This window comes from Columba livia, chromosome 1, assembly GCF_036013475.1.
Source record: "Columba livia isolate bColLiv1 breed racing homer chromosome 1, bColLiv1.pat.W.v2, whole genome shotgun sequence".
Classification (NCBI taxonomy): domain Eukaryota; kingdom Metazoa; phylum Chordata; class Aves; order Columbiformes; family Columbidae; genus Columba; species Columba livia.
In genome coordinates this window covers 44,326,497-44,351,417 of record NC_088602.1, presented here as the reverse complement: position 1 = coordinate 44,351,417, position 24,921 = coordinate 44,326,497, and positions in this window count along the sequence as shown.

The following is a 24,921-nucleotide window of genomic DNA, read 5'->3' as shown; positions in this document are numbered from 1 at the left end:
CCTTATGCCCATGAAGGAGATTCTTTCTCTCTGTGCCACAGCCACGTCTTTGCTCCCTCCAATAAGCATGATTGATTGTTGCCCAAAACAAACCCAAACCACCTGCGGAGGACTGGTTATTTTCCATAATCTGCAGCCCAATGGCCAGAATCTAGTTACAGTTAAAGGTAGGATAAAAGCATACTAAACTCTATTTAGGTTAGGTCATTACTGCCCAAACAGTGGTTTGATCCAAGATGAAAGTTCAGCTTACCTGCTTTTCACAACTGCTTAACACTGTATGTGTTTAACTTTGCTAGATTCCTCCCTAATTAACCTGAAAGGTCCTCAGGCATTTAGGTTTAGCCAACCTAATGTGGTCAGGATCATCTGTTCCTGGTGAATTACTTCTACCTGTAGGTAAACAGACACCTGAATGCTGTTGGCATTCCCTGGAAAAGTCTCCAGACTCACAGTAAAACCTGCAGCCAGTGTCACTAGTAAGGGTCATTCTTGCTGTTTTGTATAAAAGTCGTTCCAAGATGTCTTCCTCCTCTTTACAAGGAGGGGGAGAGTTCAGTTTTAAGCATTAAAGAGGCTTTAGGTTTTTCAAGTTCCCAAAGTTTGCAGACAACATACTTGCTGAGCCCAGTATCTGCTTTTCCACTTCTGCACTGAAACCAGGCCACTGCAAAATCAGGCATCCAGGATTCTTGGAGCTGTGAACCCAGTTATGTCAGAGCCTAATTCTAGTCCAGAGGCTCAGCTGAAGCTGCTAGAAATTTGTTCTTGAATTTTTAGGAGTTATTGTTCCTTTGCAAGAAAGACTTTGTTCTTCATCCAATATCTTAAATGACAAGCCCACACATCCGAGGGACTTTGAGTGGAGCTCCATCTCTGCAGCACCTATGTTGCTTGCAGACATACAGAAAGCCATTCTTACCATATGTGTCTGCACAGGCACTTGGAGCAGGGGTATTACGGTTCACCCCAAGTGATGTTGTCACTGTTCTGGTGCTGATGGCATCATCCTCTTCCTTCCTGGAGTTTTAGGAGCAAACCACTGCAGCAAGAAACTCTCAATTAATGAAGAAGGCAGAGAAGCTCTGAAGGATACAAGTACCTGAGTAATAAATCTTGGGCAACTCTCAGTTATCTGCACATGTTTTATCCAGATTGAGGATTATGTGGCTTAGGACCACAGGGTCATATAAGATGATTCAAGGTCAAATCTGCTTTAGTAGCTCAGTATTGGCAATCCCTGATCATGAATACGCTGCTGCTTAGGGACAGCTCATATTCAGAAGCATCATAACCACTACAGTGTGTCCTACAGTCCAAACTAACAAAACCTGCTGAACATGTACTAATTTGGGATAGAACCAGCTCAGCTGCCCCTGCTTCATATCCTTGGGATCCAAACAGGTACAAAATATGATGCATGCTACACAACCACTTCAGACCTAGCAGGGTTTATTAGCCTTGCATGACCTGAGTTACCTCTGTATACTCACATTGTTCTGTTGCCAATGTAAGAATCTCTATAGGTCCTCAGGGTGCTAGAAAACATGGATACAGAGACACGAGGGAGGTGCTCCAGAAGCTCTCTCAGACTGTGCTAGTGCTTTGGCTTTTCTTGTGTGTTCTGATGAACCTAAGCCAACTGAGTTTGGCTGGACATTAGTACCATACATTCAATAACCCAGGCACTGCATTATCCAAATTCTTCTATCATCCTCAGTAGCCCAGATAATGAGGAGCTGCTGGTGCAATTCTTATAAAATCACGTTTGAGATAATCTTCAGATTGATGTTCCTGCTGCTGTTATATATCATGTTGAAAATACAAACCATAACTTAAAGAGCAACTGTTCCCAAAACAGGCTAAGACTTGCAGCCTCACACCAGAGGGAGCCATTTGTGGAGGGTCTTTGTTTGGAGTATGCCCCAACTTTGGAGCTCTGACAGCAAGAAAGATTACCCCCAGTCCTCCAAGTCATTTAAAGGCAAATTGAAAAATAAAATCTTAATTTGCACAGTCTCACAGCTGGAAAGCTCTCAACTAACTTCTTCAGGGTAATTTCCTTCCTTCCTTCCTTCCTTCCTTCCTTCCTTTCTTTCTTTTCTTTCTTTTCTTTCTTTTCTTTCTTTTCTTTCTTTTCTTTCTTTTCTTTCTTTTCTTTCTTTTCTTTCTTTTCTTTCTTTCTTTTCTTTCTTTCTTTTCTTTCTTTCTTTTCTTTCTTTCTTTTCTTTCTTTCTTTTCTTTCTTTCTTTTCTTTCTTTCTTTGTTCCTTTCCTTTCCTTTCCTTTCCTTTCCTTTCCTTTCCTTTCCTTTCCTTTCCTTTCCTTTCCTTTCCTTTCCTTTCCTTTCCTTTCCTTTCCTTTCCTTTCCTTTCCTTTCCTTTCCTTTCCTTTCCTTTCCTTTCCTTTCCTTTCCTTTCCTTTCCCTTCCTTCCTTCTTTCCTTCCTCTTCTTCTTTCTTCTTTCTTCTTTCTTCTTTCTTCTTTCTTCTTTCTTCTTTCTTCTTTCTTCTTTCTTCTTTCTTCTTTCTTCTTTCTTCTTTCTTCTTTCTTCTTTTCATCCACATTTCTTTGAAGTGTCTTGCATAAAAGTGTTATTGCATACTTTGGGAACTGTTATTGTCCCTGTGTATTTTCTTCCAATGTAACTAGAAATTTCTACCCAAATATGCTCAGAAGCTGTTCACTGTCAGAACATGAAATCGCCTAGTAGATAAGCACACATAAAGGTGGTTATTTTCATTGAGAAATCAAAGGCACAAACCAAATTAACAGCATTCTTTGCCTTTTAAACACAGGCAGCTATATGGGTGGCAGGATAGGCGGTTTTGCGTTTAAAGCATATTTCCTTAAGTATGAGCTTGAGTTTAATTGTCCCCAATGTGTATTTGCATCTGACTATTGGTGTTCTTGTCAGGTTTTTTTTTCTTAGAGTTTACTCATGAAACTCCATCTCATACCTCAAATTCTGATAGATCGTTAGTTTAAATGCCTGAAAGCTAGGCAGGTAGCATAAAGTAGGTCATTTACCTACCTTGAAAGCCCATAGAGGAAGAGAAGCAGCTCTCGATGGTCATCATCCTGTGCCTTGAATATGTGATATACCATATCATTCTTCAAATGGAAAGAATTGAAAGCCCTGACTTGGTGGCTACAGCAAGAATGCTTGGATGAGGTGCATGACTTTTAGATGGCTAAAACTGATTGTATTAAATCATGTCTGAAAAGCACAGGTGATATCTGACAGAGACTAGGTTTACACTAGCAAGTAATTAATCACAACAGGATAGGATCGGTGCTTCACAGTAAAAGCCTTACAACCATACGTGCTTGAGACTACCTTAAGGCTGGTCCTGTAGGCTGAACATCCCCACAAATCCTGTGGTTCAAAGCTGTGTGAAGAGCCAGTTGTTGGTTTTAACCTTTATGTCCCCAATTAGGAATAGCGAGCATTCGTGTGCAGCTGGAGCAGAGCTTTTCATTTAGTTTCCTTTGGAAAAAATGTAGTTTGTCTTCCCCCAAAACTGCCTTGCAATTGAACCAACACATGGGATGCTTGAGGAACTGGGCTACCGCTCCAATCCAAAATGCTTGAGTACAGCCTCAGTTTTTTATTAATGTCTGCTAACAGGGGCTGCTGTTGCTCATTAAACCTCAGTGAATCAATGAAACTCAGCAGAGGCTGAAAAGTTCCCATGGGCAGATCCCTGGCCCACCTACAAATCCTTGTGAACATATTGATAGGAGTTTTATACCAAACTGGGTCCTTATGCAAGATTGTGATCTAAAAGAGAACTTACTAGCAAATCGCAGGACAAGAAATAAACCAAACAAGTTAAGCAGACAAGGTAAGGACAGGCCAAAATCTCATTTTATTTCTTTTAATTTATTTTTCATTACTCATTTCCTATGTATTCATTTATATTTAAAAAGCAATTTCCACAATCATTTATTAAACCCAGATATTGATAAAATACAACTTAGATAGTTTTTCTATGCAGCAATTCAGAATATATTTTCTCTTCTCATGCATTATACTATCATACGTCTAATCCTTCTGCCTCAAGATTTTTGATTTATTTTTTTTGAACCATAGTTAAAAAAAAGAAAAAAAAAAGAAATAATTCACCTCATTGAAAATAAAAAGGTGAGAACTTTTGAGGCTGATTCATCTGCCTGAGCTCTGGATTTCCTTTTACACACAACATGGTTCAATTCAAGATCAGGATTTCAATGAGTGGTAGTTGCAGTTACCATCCATTATTAGACTTTCTTATGCACACCTGGTCCATGTGATGAGTTGCTTTTTAGTCATTGTCTATATTACATGAATAAAGTCCTGCAGTTACTTTAACTTGGGATATCAGTAGGTAACAGACTGAATAAAAAGGGTAAGAACTACATGAATCAAATACTGAGAAGGCTGTGGATAAATATTTGCCTCTTGCCAGCAGCAAAAGAATCTAGCTGGGAGGAGCTCAGGGTGATACAGTAGAGGCAAGACCAATATATAAAGGAAAGTCAATAGAAAATTTTATTAGGCCAAATTTGCTAGTGGTTTGGAACAGACTACACTGGTAGAATAATTGGGGAATGCACGCTGAATAATATTCAATGAGCTTTTGGATCATGCTCTGCTTTTCAAACTGAGCTGCTAGGAAAATTTAAAGATCAGTGATTTAATTGAAAGTATTTAATGCAAGGTTGAGAAGATAGTGTGGGGAAACACTGATCCAGGCTAGCTCCAGGCAAAGCTGGTGAAATCTCTGAAAGTGTTCTAAACAAGCTATATGTACCTCTTCACATAGTGTGTGCAAAAAAACATTGCCTAGTTTTCCTTAGTGATACAGGTACTTTTCCAGCTATTGATTATGTAGCCATAAAAGATTTCCTCAGTTAATTTTGGATTTCAAAATGCATTTTTGAGGAACATTCAAAAAATGTAGAGTTTCAGTGACCCTGCACTGAAATAATGTACTGCTATGTTGTCACAGGAAAGTGGAACACTTAGAAAATTTATACTTTGTTTTGCATACTGGTAGGCTATTTTTGCAAAATATCCACAGGGCTGATTACCTAATTATTAAATTAATATTATATAAAGTCAGACAGAACATATCAGTACATAACTGAACTGTAGCCAGTATTTTCAAACATGTTTTCAACTGGTCTAAGGCATGTGCAATATGCAAGTGTATCATCTCTGTTTATACCACTGAGCCCAGACTGCTGTATTCTTCAGCAGTTCTGAGTCACCAGGCACAAAACTCTCTTATTCCCTCTGCAGAACTGTGCTCCAGACTATCAGACACATCCCAGGAGTTGAAATACGTGAAATAAGTGAAAGTTCTGCTGAGTGATAGGTCTGATAACAGCAAGGAATGTTTTAAGAAGAAAAAGCTCATAGCTGGAATTGCAATCATTGCAGTTACTGTGAGCGAGTCTTAAAGCAGATAGATTGAACTTTAATCAATCAGTATGTTTTTCCAGATGGCCATAAGTATGTGTTTTATAATCTGTGTTTTATGGAGTGTTTGTTTCTTAACTCCTGAGGTAAGAGTAAATTAAGACATAACCCTGAAATCAGTTTAAAGAATACCACAAATGTGAAGCTCTGTTTTGCTTTCTGATACAAAAATAAGATATCGGTGAGAGACAGTGATAGCCTGCTTTTCTCTGTTTCTCTCACAGGGACACGGATGGGTGCCCGTGAATACCATGTTGCCAGCACCTTCATTCCTTATTCATAAGCAAAAAAGCCACAAGGCTCTCAGGTCTAAAGTTAGTCAGCATTGATTCAGACTTCTGCCTTTATGTGCTTGATGTTAGACAAGGAAACCAACAATTGTCAGAGCACTGGTAGAGGCCTTGGACTCTAGGGATCTCTGCTGGTCCTTGCTCTACCACTAACCCCACTTTTAGTAGATCCTGCCTGCACCATGGGTGGTTTTCTCTAATCTGTAGTTCCCACTCAGTCAATCTAGGACTTCCCTCAAGATCCCACAAATCCTCATCCCTTGGAAGCAAGCTTGTCTAGAGGAGAACTGGGCACCTAGCTTCACTTTCCACTGGGGCAGAGTGCTTCCACGCAGTTCTTCAGCCTCTAAATCTTTGATGATGCTGAGTTGGCCACAGAGCCTCTCTGGTAGCCCAGTCTGCCTTTCTGGTCCCCACACAGCAGACTGCTCCAGAGGGTGGGTCTCAGCTGCAGACTCCAGGATCAGACCCTGGCAGCTGGAGCAGGCGGTCAGCAGCCCAGACCCTGCAAAATGGAATCATAGAATAGTTTGGTTTGGAAGGGACCTTCAAAGGTCATCTAGTCCAACCCCCCTGCCATAAGCAGGGACATTTTCGACTTGATCAGTGTGCTCAGAGCCCTGTCCAGACTGGCCTGGAATAGCTTCAAGGATGGAACATCTTGAAGGAGCCTCAATTGTATAACATCAGTATTAGCAGGGGGATCAGAAATGCTCTAATTCCTATAGTAATTTGCAGTTGTGTAACGCAGCAAATGAGCTTTACTCTAGCGGGAAGGAGGCACTTGGGGGAATGAGACACAATACACTGTGGCTTGGATGGAGGTGGTAGATTAAATGGGATTATAAAATAACAGAAGTATCAGTCGTGGTAGTAGCAGAGGGTACCAGAAAGTATCACCTCTCCTTCTCTTTGGGAAAAATAGACAGAGTAAAAATCCACCACAAAGGTGCAAGGCAGTGAGAAGATTCAGAGGGCTAAGAACATGGCATCTGAGGATTACAAAGCCTTCAAACTCCCTTTTTACAAGGTTGAGTTTTTCAATATTGCTACCACTAAGTGCCTTATCCTCAATGGCTCTCCAACAAAATTAGTATACTGCTTAACATTTTATTATTCAGTATCTCAGTAAGTGGAGTGATTTCCTTTATGCCCCACTTGTTGTGGGAAGCATTAGAGTCAAAATGAGGGGAGCAAGGAAAATAATACAAAGGAAAGCTTAAAAAGAAGCAATACAAATTTAGAACATCTAGCAGAGTGCCCTTCAGAAAAACTTCTAAGTCAAACAAACTCGCAGTGCAAAGAAAAAGAAAGAAACTAGCTTATTCTTAGTGTGTTTGGAGCTCTTTTAGGGACATTTTAGGTAAGAAACATATGTCCCCACTGGATATGATATAGACCTTGGTTTGAGTCATCTTCTGGAAATCCCTCCCTCTCCACTGGCTGTACAGAGAGGGTAATACAGGTCTGCTAACACAGGCTTTTGTTTAGGGACCTAGAGTAAGGTGGGATGAATGTGCAGCTGGATGATGATGTGTTCGCCCGGGTGAACCCTATGTAATTTGCCTCTGAGGACTATAAACCAGAAAGCAGCGCAGCAGGTCAAGACGTAGCTGCAACTGTGGCTACAGCTCTCCAGGGAGCTCTTTATGTTTCTCTCATTTAGCAATAAATATGTGGGAACAACTTGCTTCTCTTCCCCAACTGCAGTTCTACCTTTTGATTTTGTTTTCTTCAAGGAGCAATCAAAAAATATTCCTTCAGGACAGGTCTGTGCCACAAGCACCACTGGAGGTGGAAAAATAAGATCTACATGAAATTTAAAATCTGATTTGCAAACAGCCTACTAGACATATATTTAAAACTCAACTTGTTGGATTATTGCAAAATATATCCTTGGAGCTTCAAATGTATGCACTGAAAGGCTCAGTGCTGGGGGTTTTTTTGAGATCTCTAAGTGTATAAAACAGTAAGTTACATACTGGGCTGCCGATACACAAAACCTACATATACAGTAGTCAGGATGGAAACATCCTTGTAACACTCAGTATGAGTGGTACTGTTTCCTTTCTCTAAGCCATTATAGAAAATCTTTGGGGGTGAGTGAATTCTTCCTCAGACCACCACATTCTGGAAACCAGTATTTGAGAAATTGAAAGGCCATGAATGGAAACAAGAATTGTTTGCTGTACTTAGTGCCCTGCACCGTGTGGCCACTTGTATACATATGTGGAAGAGTATTTGTATGCACAGAAATAGCAACACAAGGAGTCTTGGCAGTGCTCTTAAAGGTTTTTTTAAACATATATACATACACACATATATTTGTTTCTTGCTTCTTTAAATTGCTACCAAGTTGAACTAGGAATGACTTTTTCCCACTTTCCTTCTTCTCAACTCTTTCTGGGTATATTATTACCTCATCTGGCTTATTATTGTACCTTGTGTTCTTTTCCATCTTCATTACAGTTCTGTAAAAAGCTTTTGGGCTTATTGTTAATTTTCTCTCTCTCTTCCCCCCACAGTCTTAATTGTATATCTCTGAAAATGTGTTTCTGAGGTTTTTGCTTTGGCTGGGAACACAGTAGTTATATTTATGGGTCTACCATCAGTTTGCTACAGTTCAAGTGATTTTCTGCTTTTTGCTTGTTATGTTTTTGCCTGGACTTGATATACTTTATGAGTTTTTCTGCGATATTGGCTTGTATATCTGGCATAGATAATATTTTGCCTTTCTGCTAATATCCTATCAGAGACCCAAAGAGTAATAATTTTGTCTTCCTGTGTAATGCTGGGAGATTATTTTTTTAAATGAGCTGGAAAGCTTTATTAGTTTACCAGAAATGAAAGCTTGTAATGAATCCACATGGAATTCTTTAATCATATCTTTGCTATTTTATAACTGTACCTTCAAGTGGAATGTGTTTATATTTGCTGAGGAAAAAAAAAAGTTCTCTTGTTTAGCATTTCAGCATTATGCAGGAATTTTCAGTGCATGGGGTTGCTCATCATTTTTTTGAGAGTACAAAGAGTACTCAGAAGGGAGAGAGGAGAAAGGTGGGAGGTGCTATTCCAGCCTGAGAAAGGTGAAACAGTTGCTTCTCTTTGCCATCAGAGATTAAATTTCTGGCAAGCTGGCTTGTGCGCTGTCACGTAGAGCTGGATTCTGGTACTACGAGTCACACAAACAGCTTAATTTTGTACTGAGGGTTTTGGTGAATAGTTCTGGTTTATTAAACTTTCTCTCCATGGCAGTGTTCCAAGAGAACTTTTAGACTAAGAAGGTTAGTAGATATCCACACTTTTTGAGGATGTTTCGACATGCACAGCATTTCAAACAAATGAACATAACAGAAAACCTCACTTATCCAATGTTTGTTTGCACCTGAGATATTTTATTAAGTCAAATGTGAACTGAGCCTAGCCACATTTAGAACGGCAGCCTCAAGCTGCCACCTCAGACTCATCTGAGCATATTCCAGGATGCTCTGAGTGGTATGTACAAGGCCATAAGGTCTGCTGGGTGAATCTGCTCTCTATAGGTTTCCCCTATGAGCCCCAGATGGGCTGTAGATGCTCTCAGGGCAGGATGTTCGTCACTTATTGCCATGCTGCTTCTTCTACGTGCCCTCCATTGAAGCTTACTGATTGCATAGTCTTCACTAGAGGCAGGTGTTTTTGAAGACTATGCAGATACTTAATGCAGGATGAAGAAAGGAATGTCTTTCAGCATTTCTAGTAAAAGCAGCTTAAAATGGAACAATAAATGCTGAGTAGAAAGGTCCTCTGGGGGGTCCAGGGAATTTCAGTTCTAAATGTTAGACGTCATCTTTTAAGTACTGGATCCTAACTGATGGCAGATCCTGGTTACAGGAAGGTGAGAAAAGGGCCTGGAGTTTTTCAGCTGATAGTTGTCTTTCATAACAAAGCATTAAAGACTTAGCAAGAGATCTAGAGGCTGTCTGGTTAAAAAGATCTAGGATAAACAACCTACATTCTGCCACTTTCTGATATGCAGAAGAGGTTCCCCTTCTCCCACATTGCTTTTAGCTGTCCTTACAATTGCTTAACACAGGGAGTAGTGTTAGAGCATCATATTGTTATGAATTTCTTGCTTGCTGTCACAAATTAGATATATTTATTTTTGAAAGCCTCATAAGACCTTCTTTTAAGAGTCTTACTGATTTCCAGATTGCCTGGATTGCTTGCTTAGTTTATGGAGATAAAAATCTCTCTAGGATCTTTCAAAGATTTCCATGTCTCTCGATTATGTCAACTCTTTTTTCCTCAGTTGTTATATAGCATTCTTATAACTGCCTTTCGATTATTCTGAAATATTTTCTTCCTTCTTAAGGCAGTCATACCTACATTGCTTCTTTCTACAATTTAAATAGGATGCTTCTGCTGTCATTCTCTTTCTTTCTGGAAAACAGTTATAAAAAAATCAGAAATTGAGCTAAAAAAAAAAAAAAAGGAAAAAAGAAAACAAACAAACAAAAATGAAAAGACAGTAAAAACCAAAGCAGGATGGAATCAGAAAAAGAAGCGGTAGCTCCCTGCAAACTCTTATGTATTCCTCTGTTTACTCACTCTTCAGAAATCTTGCCAGGAAGGCTCAATGTACAGGGCGTGCAAGTGGTAATAAAGGGAAAAAAGGGAGGGAGGTGTTACACTGAAGCAACGGATACATTGTGGAGACCAAGCCAAGTGCCAAGGGCAGCCCTGCACCTGAACGGTGGCCAGAAGATGATGCCTACAGTTGGCCAAGTTTTTGATGTTCTGTGGTTTTGCTTCTGGTGGAGAACAAAAATGAGAGCTCTGGTGTTGGTATGTTTTTGTGTGTGTGGGAGGAAACAAACAACAAACAAAACCATCAGAGAGCAGCCGCAGCATGAGCGAGGGCATCTTACGATAGAGTTGACCTGAGAGGTTCTGCTCCACTCTGAGCAGAGCAAAGACTTCAAGCCTGAAGCTCGGCCAAGAGCCGCAAGCTTTTGTAGCATGGCTTTCTCCTCATGCTCCTGAATATTCACCTCTTCCTACAAGCTACACAGATACAGCAGGAGGCAATGTCCAAGATCTTGCTTTAGATAAGGCTTCTAATAGCAATGTGGTCGATCCAGATTTAAGCTTTCACCTCCTTCAAAAAGGTATGGAAAGCCTTTAATTTGGGTTCTGTCACGTTTCCACATCACCAGGACAGGGAGGGTCCTTCCTGTGTCTACCTAAAGCCTGAGTAATGGTGCTGAAAACAGGGTTTGACAGAGGGAAAATGTTTCAACCAGCTCAACTGGGCTCCTAATTTGGTCTAATACATACCCTGGGGTCTATTCTGCGTGTATTAAATACATATGTAAATGTCTTTGCATTTTTTGACTTACATGTCACATTGCACAAGCTGTCTTGAGAAAAAAAAATGGGAGGTGTAAGCATTTAGTAGGAGCTGCTGACACGCTTCAGAATTCCAAATAAAGTGTTTCTTCAGAGAAGTGTGACAAATGTGACTTCTGCCCTCCGCAGTGTCACGACGCTCGGTCAGAGACAGTTTCGAAGGACCTTGATTTTCAAGAAGGGATTTTAGCACCAAGATCTTTTATGATAATGACTTGAACAACTTGAAGCAGTTAAAAATCTCTGTCTGTATTCTAAAATTTAAATCAGTAGTTTATTTTTTGATGTCTCTTGATATTCAAAGTGAGATCTTCATTTAATCTGCTTACAGGAGACTGATGGTACATTAACATAACATCTAAAACTTGCCCACATTTTTAGACCAGCCTCCCCATGGACATGTTTTTTGACTCATACTGAAAGATTTCATTGATCACGTCATTTGAGATACCAAGCTATTTGCACCACTCTAATCAGGGGGAATTGGGTGTCTTAGTATATATGACATGTCATGTCTGAGCGTTTTCCATCTGGAAAAAAAAACGTTAGAAGATGCTGGAATAAAACGAAGCTTCATTTTTCAGTGGAAATTTTAAAAATACTATAACTTTTAAAAGATAGAACTTCTACTGCTCTTATCACACATTGAAAGGAGAAGAGAGACCGGTCAAACGATAACACTGTGTGGGAAAGAGAAGGAATTTTCTGATAATTTTTGGAGGTTCGTCCAGACCACACTAAGAACTTGTTGTTGAACTTGTTGTTCCCCAGGGTATCAGCCATTTCCTTATATATTTTAATACTTGACTAAAAATGAAGAAATGAACACGTGCTGGAGGGATGCAAACATTAGACTATGAAAATGAGGGAAATCCAAGGTGAGACTGATGGCCATGCACAAAGTCCTGTTTTAAGACCCGTACCATCACATTAAGCTGCTGTCCTTCTGGAAATGTAGATGCACTCAGAGAAAGAATAGTGCTCACCTGTTATTTTTTCTTCACTCTTCACATGCAAAGCATTTTTATTTCCGTTACCACTTTCACTTCATTTTTATTTCCATTGCAAAATAGGTATTGAAGACAGTTGAATGAACTGTCCTTTGCAGATGCCAATGTATTTCTGTGGTGTCTGTCCACCCTTATAGTCTAGAAAAATCTTGAAAGCTCACTTCTCTGTGTCAACACAACAGAGAGAAAGAGAAAAGGGCGTCAAGGGTTGAGGCATCAGTTTGCTTCCAAAGACAGATGACGCTTGGCTTTCACACCTAACTTTTCCTTCTTCCTCAGCATTCCTGGCTGTATTTGTTCCTACTCAGCTGTCCTTTGTGGTACTAACATTTTCCCCAGACTTCTTTCCTCTTCACACAACCCCAGGTCACTTCTGTGTTGTGCTCACTGAAGTCCAATGTCCCAAAGTCCATCTTCTCCAGAACCAACCTTTTCCTACTTTTCTCCAATAATCCCCTATGAGAGAAGAGGATCTCTTTAATATGAATAAAAAACGAGGACTCCACCTTGCCCCCTGCACTTAGTCAGGCCTTATGCTTGACTCAAAGACAAGGGAAGGCAGGTAGGAGCATGAAGCAAACCTAGGAAGAAGCTCCTGACTGGCCATATGTAATCAGTCCTTCAGCTGCCATCTTCTCATCCACCAAACTAGCTTTTTCTGCCTCACTTTCCCATCAGGACAGGAGGGATTAATGCCACACCTTGTGAGCTATGGTCTCAAACTGATCTCTGTCCTCTTCTCACTGTCCTTTTCCCTTCCTATCAGAGGGACAAAATAGGTGGAGGTTGTTAACCTTTAAAAGTCTCTCAGAAAGCCAGAAAGGGATGTGCTTCCTTTGCCTGCAGCCTTGTCTTAGGTGGCATCCACAACAGAGAAGGGGTGTCCAAGGGTTTTACTTGGTCCATTAAAGAGATAAAGAAGTGTGGGGTAGAAAAGAGCAAGAGTTCCCAAATCTGTCCTCAAATTCCCATCTCTCAAACAGAATAAAGGTATTTGGAGGGCTGCCACAGGCTTAGCTGTTCATGCTTCAGAAAAGCCAGCAATCTGACTTGAAAGACATTTTTGCCATGAAATGAAGTCTGATTTCTGTACATGAGTTTGATATTATAAGCAGCTATGACAGTAACATCCATCGCAAGAGTGTAGTTTCTCTGTACTCCCACAATCCTGCTCTACCTTTCCTACACAAGCAGTTACTAATCTGTGGGTATATACACCTGCAAAGTGCTATCTCTTCTTCAGTGAGGCTCAGCACGTCTTGGGGATGGAGTAGAAGGACACATATCAGTGGAGTCATGTCTGTGCAACTAACGGCTCCAAATCAAACCCTGGCCATGTGCCAGGGCTTGGTTCCTCTGTGCGATGCTTTGTGCTGGTTCCCAAGATTAAATTGTCTTGGCACGAGCCAACTGAACCAAAACCAGGGAGTAAGCTGCTCTTGTGAGGGGTCTGGATCATAATGAGAACAATGCCAGTGCTCAGTCTCTGGCCTCCTTGTTTTTGGCAGTGTCTACTGGCCATGAAATCTCAGTCCTGCTCAGAGTCATTTGTATAAGAGCCATTTGGCCCAGAGGGGATCACAGGCAGTGTATTCCAGACAGTTTAGTACACCACCATCCCAAAACCATCTTCCCAGTGACAGGGACTCTGCAGAATAAAATCCCATACTCCTTTATAATTCTACAGAAGTTTTCAGTCTGTTAATCCACATCTCTTTTCACAGATTTCTCGTCAAATGCACCTCTAATGGTTCTGCACATATTTGTTGCTTCATAATTGCGGGTTTCCATAAAGCTTAATGTCCCCTCTCTAATTTTTCAGCTGAAATATGTGCAGAAGAGTTGACATGGGTGGGGCTGGTAATTTTATAAACTCAGCCTCTAATTTGCACACAGGAATCTGTGGGGTAAGCAGTGTCTATTTAAAAAAAAAGGCCCATGAGCATCTACTGTTCTTTTAAAAATTGTTCTGTACATTTGTAGCTATGATACTGCCATCACAAAAGTCTCCTTTCCCAGTAATTTTAGATAGATTTTGATGTGTTTCAAATAGACAAAGGAGATGTTTTGTCATTAAAAAGCATAAAAGCAAAAAAGCTCAAAGACATTCAAAGGAAACATAACCTTGGAGTTTACTGTAGAGTTGGTTCCAAGTTTACCTTAGCTTGGGTGATTAATGAATTTGTTTGCTTTTTTGCTCTATCTACGAAAAACTGGTGAAATGTTTACTGCTTATAATAACTAGGTACAGTCAGTCAAAAAGAGATATTTCTTGATCAGAAGGTTTTTATCACAGAATTATAGAATCATAGAATGGTTTGTGTTGGAAAGGACCTTAAAGGTCGTCTAGTTCCAACTCCCCTGCCATAGGCAGGAACACCTTCCACTAGACGAGGTTGCCCAAACTGCCATCCAGCCTGGCCTTGAACACTTCCAGGGATGGGGCATCCACAACTTACTTGGTCAGCTTGTTCCAGTGCCTCACCACTCTCAGGGTGAAGAATTTATTCTTTATATCTGATCTAAGTCTACCCTCTTTCAGTTTTAAGCCTTTACCCCTTGCCTTATCACTACATGGCCTTGTAAAAAGTCCCTCTTCAGTTGTCCTGTAGGGCCCCTTTAAGTACTGGAAGGCTGGTCTAAGGTCTCCCCAGAGCTTTCTCTTCTCCAGGCTGAACAACTTCAACTGTCTCAGCCTGTCTTCATAGGACAGGTGTTCCATTCCTCTGATCGCCTTTGTGTCCCTCCTCTGGACTCACTCCAACAGGTCCATGTCCTTCTTATGCGATGAAAGAAGGTAAATTTCCAATATGCGAAACAATTATTTTCCTTACTTTTGATTTTTCTTATTTTTATTGAAATTTACTCTTATTAGATGCCCTAAGACATGTATTTCCTATTCATAATAATAAAAACTGATTGTCTGTTGTACTTCTTCTTAAAAGTGCATTTTAAGATATTTACAAATGTCAACAAACTCTGAAGTGGTACTGAGTGATTGTATGTTTGATAGGAAATCTAAAATTGTCAAAGTAGAGACTGTATTTAAGAACCTGAATGTATTAGAGAAATGTATTACAGACACCTCATGCATTTAGGAAGGCCAGAAAAATCAAGTCCCAAGGTACAGTATTTGAAACATCCTCCCATACAACAGAGAGTACAGAAAAATAACTGCAAATTCCTGAGAAAACTGCAGGGTTTACAAGGCAGGTGTCTAAAATTCTGAAACATTTAGTGTATGGTAAGCTGAAGGAAGAAGTAGTGGAAAGGTTATTACACATACAAGACTATCTGCAAGAATATAAAAAGTGCAATACTGATGAAGATATGGTCACCTCTGATAGATCCCTAAGCAAAGGAAATAGAATGGGATGGAGTAGAATAGAATAGAATAGAATAGAATAGAATAGAATAGAATAGAATAGAATAGAATAGAATAGAATAGAATAGAATAGAATAGAATAGAATAGAATAGAATAGAATCATTTCAGTTGGAAGAGACTCTCAGGATCATCGAGTCCAACCGTAACATAACCTAACTCCAGCATTAACCATGTCCCTAAGAACCTCATCTGCTTGTCTTTTAAACATCTCCAGGGATGGTGACTTCACCTCTTCCCTGGGCAGCCTGTTCCACTGCCTGACAACCCTTTCCATGGAGATTTTTTTTCTAATATCTGATCTAAACCTCCCCTGGTACAACTTGAGGCCGTTTCCTCTTGTCCTATCACTTGCTACTTGGGAAGAGACCAACACCCTCCATGCTACAACCTCCTTTCAGGTAGTTGTAGACAGCGATAAGGTCTCCCCTCAGCCTCTTTTTCTCCAGGATAAACAGCCTCAGTTCCCTCAGCCGCTCCTCATCAGACTCGTGCTCCAGGCTATCTAAAGACACCTTTCTTCAGTGCTAGGAATGGCAAATGGTGGAACAAGCCAAAAGTATACTTTGTGCTTAAAAAAAAAAACCACCTGAAGTGCCACTAGGTCTACAGAAAATAAGAGGCCTGGAAAAATGAGACTGTGGTAGGAATGACTGCTGTCATTTGCCTTCTGCTTAATGGAAATGGTGAGAAAGGAGGGAGGAGGGTCAGGTTTAATAGTGCTTTTATCTGAACCCACAGGCCATGCCCTACACAGAGTACAATGAAACTTTAATATCACAGGACACCGATCCAAGTAGGTGATATCTGGGAACTATAAGTACTGTTTCTCACTCCATCAAAACCGAGCAGGTATTTTCCTAGCTATAACATACCATCAAAACTAAAGTAACTTGGTAAATTGTAAAATTTACTACAGATACATATTAATTTCTCACACAGCTCGTACAGTAAATGGTAGCACAGTACCTTTAAGAGCATTTCAAATGCAGATTCAGAACCATGTAAAGAATATAAACAGTTCCTGCTTATAGGGCATGGTTCTGAATAACCAATCCTCCACTCCCTCTACTGTCTCACTGCTGAAAAGGGACATCTCACACCACAAACCCATCATAATTTCAAGCCCCCAACCATATAGTTTAGTAGATATTACATGAAGTGAGGAAAAATACATCTTTCTAACTGAATTTTATTTTCTGCACAGGAATTAGGAAAAATGTCCCTGAAACCAAGGTGTGATTATTTGTCCTGTTTCACAAACTATAAGTAAATCTTAAGCAATAGGCACCTCCTTTTTGTTCCTATAAGCCTTGCGTTGAGTAATGCTTAGTATTCTATCGGATCCCATCAGCAGACATGACATGATGTACTGTACTGTACGTGTCAGATGTATTTAATTTGCCACGCATTCTGTGGGTGGCTGAGGAAGAAGCACATTCCAGGACCTTGAAAATCCTTCTTGTTCTGCAGAAAGAGAGGCCTTTTTTTCAGATATCTTATAGCATTTACCCTGAAGGACAAGAAAAATTTTAAAGGGACCTGCCAGTAAATCAGCCAGATTCTCAAAAGGAAAAAAAATATAACAGCTCCACCCATTGCTTGAATGATAATGTTACCTCATGAGATATATAGAACAGGTTAATTTTTTTTGGAAAGTAGTTGCATTGGCACAATGAAGAGGCACATGCACGTTCTAGTCATTACACTTTTGCTTGCAAAATACCATATAATTCTATAGTTGAAGCTTCACATTCAGCTTAATCCACAGTACCTTTTTTTAGCTACAGAATCAGCTGCCTTGGTCACGCAAGGTCAGCACTATAAGTAGCTCCAATGAACTCTGGAATGTATTTTCCAGTAACAACATCTGGCTATTGAAAACTCCACTGACAGCTGCATTGGTGACTGTGAGAGGCTATCTTCAGGTCAAACTGCTGTAGGGCTGGCTGAGCCCTCCTTTTCACCAATGAGATTTACTTTTTCCATCCCTTCCCCTTTGAATCTGGATGATATCAAGTTTTCAACCTTTCCTTGGACTTATGAAAAACACACTCATTATGTTAAGCTATGAACTGATGTAAGAATATAGTTGAGCAATAATATAGTTGAGCTCGAACAGTTGAATTTAGTTGCGCTCACAAAAAATAATTTTTGCATGCTTTCTCTTGCAAAAGTAAGTCCAATAGTCAGATCTATAGCATCTTATGAATCAGGCAAAGCAACTTGCCCTGCTATCCCACCAGCAGATCCTGTGGTAATGCTGCCTCCTCTGAGAATTATGGCCTTTTCCTAATTTCTCAGTCTTCCAGGAAGAAATACATTAGTGCCTTATGAAGTAAGGTTTGGCCTCACTATGTATGTCCCCAGAACACAGGGAGATGTGAAGCCACATCTTCTCTGAGCTTACCACATTCTTCCTATAACATGCTACAATTTATTTGTGATAAGATAGCTTGTGTATGTTGCCTTTGCTCTTCTCCCCACAGCTGTCACAGCAGAAGAGGATCCAAGCAGAGTAGTCAAGCCAGCCTCACTCCAAGGCACAGCTGAAGACAGGGTATGACAATAAAGTCTCTGAAGTGTCCTCAAAGCAACCTACTGCTTAATGGTTGGCTTGGTTGGTTGGTGGTGTTTGTCTGTTTGTTTTGTCTGCAAACCCAGTTGAATTTCACAGGTTCCAGCTGTCCCTCACTTCAAAAGATTCAGTCAATTTATTTAACCTGCCATAAACTGCTGAGTTTTACTAAGCCCAAGCCACAAACAATAAAGCTAATGTAAAAGGTGGGAAGCTGTAAGTAAAGATGTGTAGGTAGATAGTGCCTGCACACTTCGGCTGTTTTCTCAAAAGTGGAGATGCAACTGGGACACCAGCTGACATGAATAGAGAGTTGAAGCAAATCTGACATGGTTATTTCTCTGGGGTGTTTAAAATGAGAATCCTGTTCATAGAGTCATAAAATCATAAAATCATTTTGTTGGAAAAGACCCTCAAGATCATTGAGTCCAACCGTTAACCATGGAAAGATGTCAGTCCTTTCCTAAGAACTGGATTTTCTTTGACAAAGTAAACCAAGAAAGAGATTTCACATCTTTCTGTTTGTTTGGTTGTGTTTATTTCTAAATTTCTGTTTAATTGCTCTGAGGCAACCATCGCATTGGAGATGATTTCCAGAGAATGCAAACCAAGCTGGCAGGTACATAATAAAAGCTCTTTCCGATGGAAATTAGGAAAGATTACTGGAAATGTTAACGCCTGTGTTTCTAGGAGAGACTGAAACTTAGACAACTTTTTTCCAGTTGGCTTTAAGGTATGATTAAATAGTTTTGCATAGCTGGGAACTGCAGCAAGACTGTTTCTTGTGAATACTTTACTAGGAAATTGTTTTAGCTAGAACATTATTTTTGAAAATGTTCATTTGCCATTAATTCTGGAAATGCTCACGCCCAGCCCTCAGTGGGTTTTAGTGTTTGCAAAGGGCTAAACACAAGCCCTTCTGAAAATAATGGAAAAAAATGAGTAGTGGAAAAGTCTCTAAATATAATCAAGTGTATCCTTCTCTGCTTGCTCAGAGAACTTAACTGCCACAAAACTTAAATGAACCACAGCCAAGAGGTACAACAGATAAAATCCTGTCCTATCTGAAATCAATGACAGCTTTGCCTTTGACTATAACAACATAAAGCTATCAGCTAAAAGGCAGAAATTATACCAACAACATAGCCTTTACTTTCTTCCTTTTATTCTTCCATACTTCTGTTATACTTCCCAAAACTAATGTGCATTGCAAATTAGATTTCAACTCTGAATAATAATAATAATTAGCAAGGTCTAATTATAATCTTACTTTATATTTACTATTGATTTTGTGCAACCTTGATATACAGAGAGATAAGAATTGGATCATTTCAACCAAGTTGGATAGTGTACTATTGAAATCAGTGGGAGGAAGGCCTGTCCATAATCCAAAGCCTATTGAAGGAAACAGGGATCTTTTAATTTGTTTGAAGTGTTTTCATTTCAGATTCTCATTGAGGACTAAATGGAAACGTTTTTCCCTCTTTCAGAATTAACATTAAAACCATATCTGGGTAAAAGTTTGCTTTCTCCTCCCTTTAAACTCAAAAAGTCTTTAAAAAAAAGAGTTGCAGTTTAATATTTCCAATGATAATCTCTTCCATAGAAACAAAAATAGTTGTGTTGTATAAATGACCTTAGGTTATTAAGAAAAGATGACTGCAAATGAAAAAAAAAATCCATTTGCAATACTGAACGTAGGCAGCATTTTTATCTGGCAAAAACATTTTGTATGCTACTATATTGGCTTTGAACTTATTTCCCATGGGAGTAGATGTTGCTCAAGAAAACAGGTGTTTCAGTATAATACCTGGAGGGCATTATTTAAGTATGTTTAATATTATTTGTTTAAGGAATCTGCTGAAGACGTCTTGCACTTTGTTTTGACACAGTTCAGCAGAAGATATTTATTGGTATTTAAATAGACCGTGGTTTCTAATTGTAAATGCCCATGACTGCAACATAAATCTGTTCTGACCTGCTAACAATTTAAAATTGTACCAAGACATCATGTTTTCCAAGCTTCAGTTTTTGTATACGCCATGTCTCAAAACTCTGAAAACAAAGGCATTAACCTTTTGGTTGATCCTGTCTGGAACATCAGACTGAGGTAGCTGCAGTCACATTGGCCAGTGTCCTAGTGCTGATTTCCAACAGCTTTGCCCGCCCTGTGTAAGGTGCTCACAATCTTGCCCTTGGCGGATCAGGTTCCTGTTATCTAATTCCAACGTCTCAAAGTCAGACAGAAGTCTGAAATAATCTCCATAGTCTCCTTAGAGAACAAAAAAAAGAGGACATTTTCAGAGGGAGATTCATCATAGAATCATAGAATGTCCTGAGTTGGAAGGGACCCACAAGCATCATTTAGTCCAACTCCTGTCCCTGCATATGACAACCCCAAAATTAACACCATGTGTCTGAGGATGCTGTCCAATCACTTCTTGAACACTGTCAGGCTTGGGGCTGTGACACCTCCCTGGGGAGCCTGTTCCAGTGCTGCACCACTGTCTGGGTGAAGAACCTTTTCCTAATGTCCAACCTAAACCTCCCCTGGAACATCTTCCTGACATTCCCTTGCGTTCTGTCATTGATCACCAGAGAGAAGAGATCAGTGCCTGCTCCTCTTCCTCCCCTGGTGAGGAAGCTGTAGCCACCATGACGTCTCCCCTCAGTCTCCTCTTCTCCAGGCTGAACAGACCAAGTGACTTTAGCTTCTCCTCATGTGGCTTCCCCTCCGAACACTTCACCAACTTCATAGCCCTCTTCTGGACACTCTCCAGTAGCTTTATATCCTTTTTATCCTGTGGTGCCCAGAACTGCACACAGTGCTCTGGGTGAGGCTGCACCAGTGCAGAGCAGAGCAGGACAGTCACCTCCGTTGCCTGGCTGGCAATGCTGTGCTCCATGTACTCCACCTTTTCTTCCGGGGCAATGAATTGCCACTAGAACTGCCCACCTCTTCATTGCTGACAGAGAGAACCTCTGCACCTAGCAGGCTTTCCACAGCCAGCTTTTACATGAGTAGTGTCAGGGGAGTTAATCCCATGGCCATGACTAATGATTTATGGAGCATGCCTGCACAGGTGGGGTGGGTACAGACAGCCCTGAGTTCATCCTGTCCACACTCGTGCTCTGTCAGCTTGCTGTGACGAAAGGCAGAATGAGCTCTGGTCTGCCTGCATCTGCCCTTGGAAGAAGAAGTGTAAGTGGCCAATTGCTGCTTTCAGCTGCACACATGCACATCTGCTGAGGTCACCCCTGGAAAAAAAAAAATCAATAGGAAAAGATAACTGGATTATGTCAAACAATGTCTTCTTTCTGACCCTAAGTGTGAAAAGAAGAAATGGAGAAGAGAGGAACTGTGTCCCAGGAGATATAGTTAATAAATATGTGAGACTAGGTTTTCTTTTTAAGAGCCATTAGGCTCTAATTGCTCTGAAAGAAGCCAAGTTCCATAAAATCAGTTTCTGCACAGTAGCAAGTACTGTCCTTCCCATGCATAGACCACTCTGCTCTGGGTGTAGAGCAGATTTGGAGGTGTCTAGGACATGAGTTAAAATACTTATTTTTGAAACTCTCTTCATCTTCTCTGAGTGCTTGAGTTCTATTTTTATGGTGAAAGTAAGCACAGTAACATATGAGTGCTACTTTTTAAATGGCATACTTGATACCCTTTGACAAATTAAGCATATTTAAAGTGTCTGGTAGTGAAATTTGCAATTAAAAATGCAGAAAACATTTTTTTGTTTGTGCTTAAACATATGGTTTTAAAGCTGGTGTGTATGCATTTTTAAAATGTTGCATTTTGCTTCAGAGTATATTTTTTTTCCTTTTTCCACTGAAGATTAGGTGAAGATTAATCAGTTCTGGAGGCAGATCTCTTCTTATTGGCCTGTCTACTGTTAGACTTTTGGGTGTTCTGAAAGAGAAAATAATTCACTAGGTTAAGCAAATCTTGACAACAGGATACCTACCCACCTACTTCTCCCAGTGTGTGCTGTCACTTAATTGGATGGATAACACTAATGAAGTCTCAGATGCATAAGGTATCTATCTGTTAGGTCATCTGTTGTAAAAATAGGAATATAAAAGTTGATTATAAGGTATCCATTGATAAATACAACTTTTTATTTTTATTTTAAATATGCACACTGAAACAATACATTTTTGACATAGAGATGTCACTCAAGACCTACAGTGCCGTGTGATACTTCCAATGGGGGCTGTGAGTGGAGTTCCTCCAGGAGAAATGGCCCAGTGTGTAGCTGTTACGTACTGCTTGTTTTATAACAGCACTCAGCTGAGGCAGAACCCCATTTTAAGCATACAGGGAATAAGGCATAATCATCACAATCTGTGTGACTTGAGAAAGGAGGTATACAAGCCACAGAAGCATGGAGGAAGCAGTCCAAATGCAGAACCTCTCTGCTGTAACTCCAGTCCTCCAGAATACCTCCCAGGTCCCACTGCATTGCTTTTTGGACTGCTATCAAATTCAGGATCATGGGCATCTATGCTGTTATGAGGCATCAGCTTGGTTTCTCGGGTAGAGAAGCCAGTTTTAGATCTTATTGTTTTTCTGGAGCCAGAAGACTGTTGTTGATGTTTTACTCATGTACGTTTAGACAAGTAATACAGCAAGACAGAGTCTCAATGAACGAAAACTCCCAAAATGAAAACTTACTTTTTAAAAAAATGACCTTATTTTAGTTTTTCTAACTTGTTCTTTACATACGTATTTTTGGAGTGTTTGGATCTTGGTATCACATCTGTCTGTCTTTCTCTTTTCTTTACATATCTGCAGATTTATGTACCTGTGCCTAGGACAGACCTCACTGTAGTATGTAGAGAGAAATCAATATATGATTAATCTTGTCCAAGATAAGTTCTTTTCAGCCATTCTTTTCTTCTGCTATGTCAATCTTCTTGTGTCATCATCAGACAGAGATGTCAGTATAATAGGTGGTCTTCTTTATCTAGTTTACACATCAGACTTGCTTCTAATTTTAGATTCCTTGTGAACTTATTCTATAAAAGTAGGTGCTTATAAAGTCAAAAGAAAAATGTAGGCACTTTCAAAGTAATCTAATTAATGCCCTTGAAGTTTTAGGTATCTAAGTTAGGGACCTATTTTTCTTCATTTACTATACAGAGAACTTTGGTACTTACTGTAATGCTTCCTTAGACCCCTAAAAATCAGGTGCCTAAGCTAGGCAGAGGCAATCCCTGTTAGTGGAATTAATGTGACCTGTGATTAAATATCTGCAGCATAAATATCTGCATTTGAACTAGTTACATTCTTAAACACCTGACCTTTTTCAGAAATCTTCCCCAAGAAACTGGGAATGCATGATACGAGTGTCTATTTTTTTCACTGATTGTGACGAAGGATGATTATCTCAGAAACAGGTGGCAACAGAGTGAGAACAATGACATTTGGAAAGATTAATCCTATTGTTTGCAACTGTTGTCTCTACAGGAAAGATGTCAGAAAAAGGTGGAGAGTCCATAAATTAAGAATCATCCCTGATTTGTGCTGAATGCAACTTCTTGTGAGAGACATTATGAGATTAAAAAAATGCAGCTTAAAAGGTACTAAAATATTTGGAATATACATGCCAAATGCAGCAAATCTTTTGAGCCAAAAACTACTGCAGGATCCTTGTGATTTCCACCTGCATTCATATCCTTGCTAGTTACAGCTGTCTTGTTAGATTTTCTTATTTTTATTCTTCACTGCATCTTTATCTTATGCTTATCTGAAAGGATCTGTTTTTTAAAAACAAGGAAAATGTTTGAAGAGCTGTTGAATATCCTCAGCTTCTTAAGTTCTACTAGAAGATAAAGGTACTCCAAGTCAATTCAGGATCTTACCAGGTAAAGTCCACACAGAGAACAAGAGGCACTTTGCCTCTTCGTCGTAAACCTCAACAAATACTTTAAAATAAGAAAGGAGATCCTCAACTTCATGTGACTTCACATTCTGTATTATGAATTAACATTACTGTGTATGAAGACTATGTGTGAAGAGCAGATGACAACATCGTATACAGTTCCTTGTTATCATGGACAAATGGACTATTGAATGCCTTTCACAAACTGATCAAAGCCATTTTAAAATGGCCATGTTTCTTCTTCTCACCGCTTTTCTTGTAAGACTCACAACATTGTTTCACAGAATCATAGAATAGTTTGTGTTCGAAAGGACCTTAAAGATCATCTAGTTCCAACCCTTCTGCCATGGACAGGGACACCTTCCACTAGATCAGATTGCTCAAAGCCCCACACAGCCTGGCCTTGAATACTTCCAGGAAGGGGGCAATTGTTTCTTAGAATCCTTCTTTTACTTTCTACCCTGAACTGTATGTGTTACTAATTTTTAACTATCTGTTCTATTCCAACATGATATTTCAGTTTAAAACAGTTCTTTTGTCTTCTTACTTTTATCCCCTGATTTAAAAGAGAAACCAGCCATTTCTTCTTTCAGCCTCCAGTTTATCCAGTTAAGGAACCAAAGACCAGTTCTACACTGGGGGACTTAGCACAGTGAGACCACACAGATTTTTGATCTTTCGACTCAAGAGTGGAAATCACAATCCCACGTGACACATTTAAATCCTTCATCCAAGGATATGGTACAGTCGAGAGCTTATGAATGGAATTCACTCACAAGAACCAACATGCCGACACCTAAACTAACCCCATAGGAAATGCCAGAGAGAGGAATGTGTCTGAGATTCTCGCCATGGCCTCTACCATGATACTGATGTTCCTGGGGTTTTTGTTGTTGTTGTTTTTCCTACT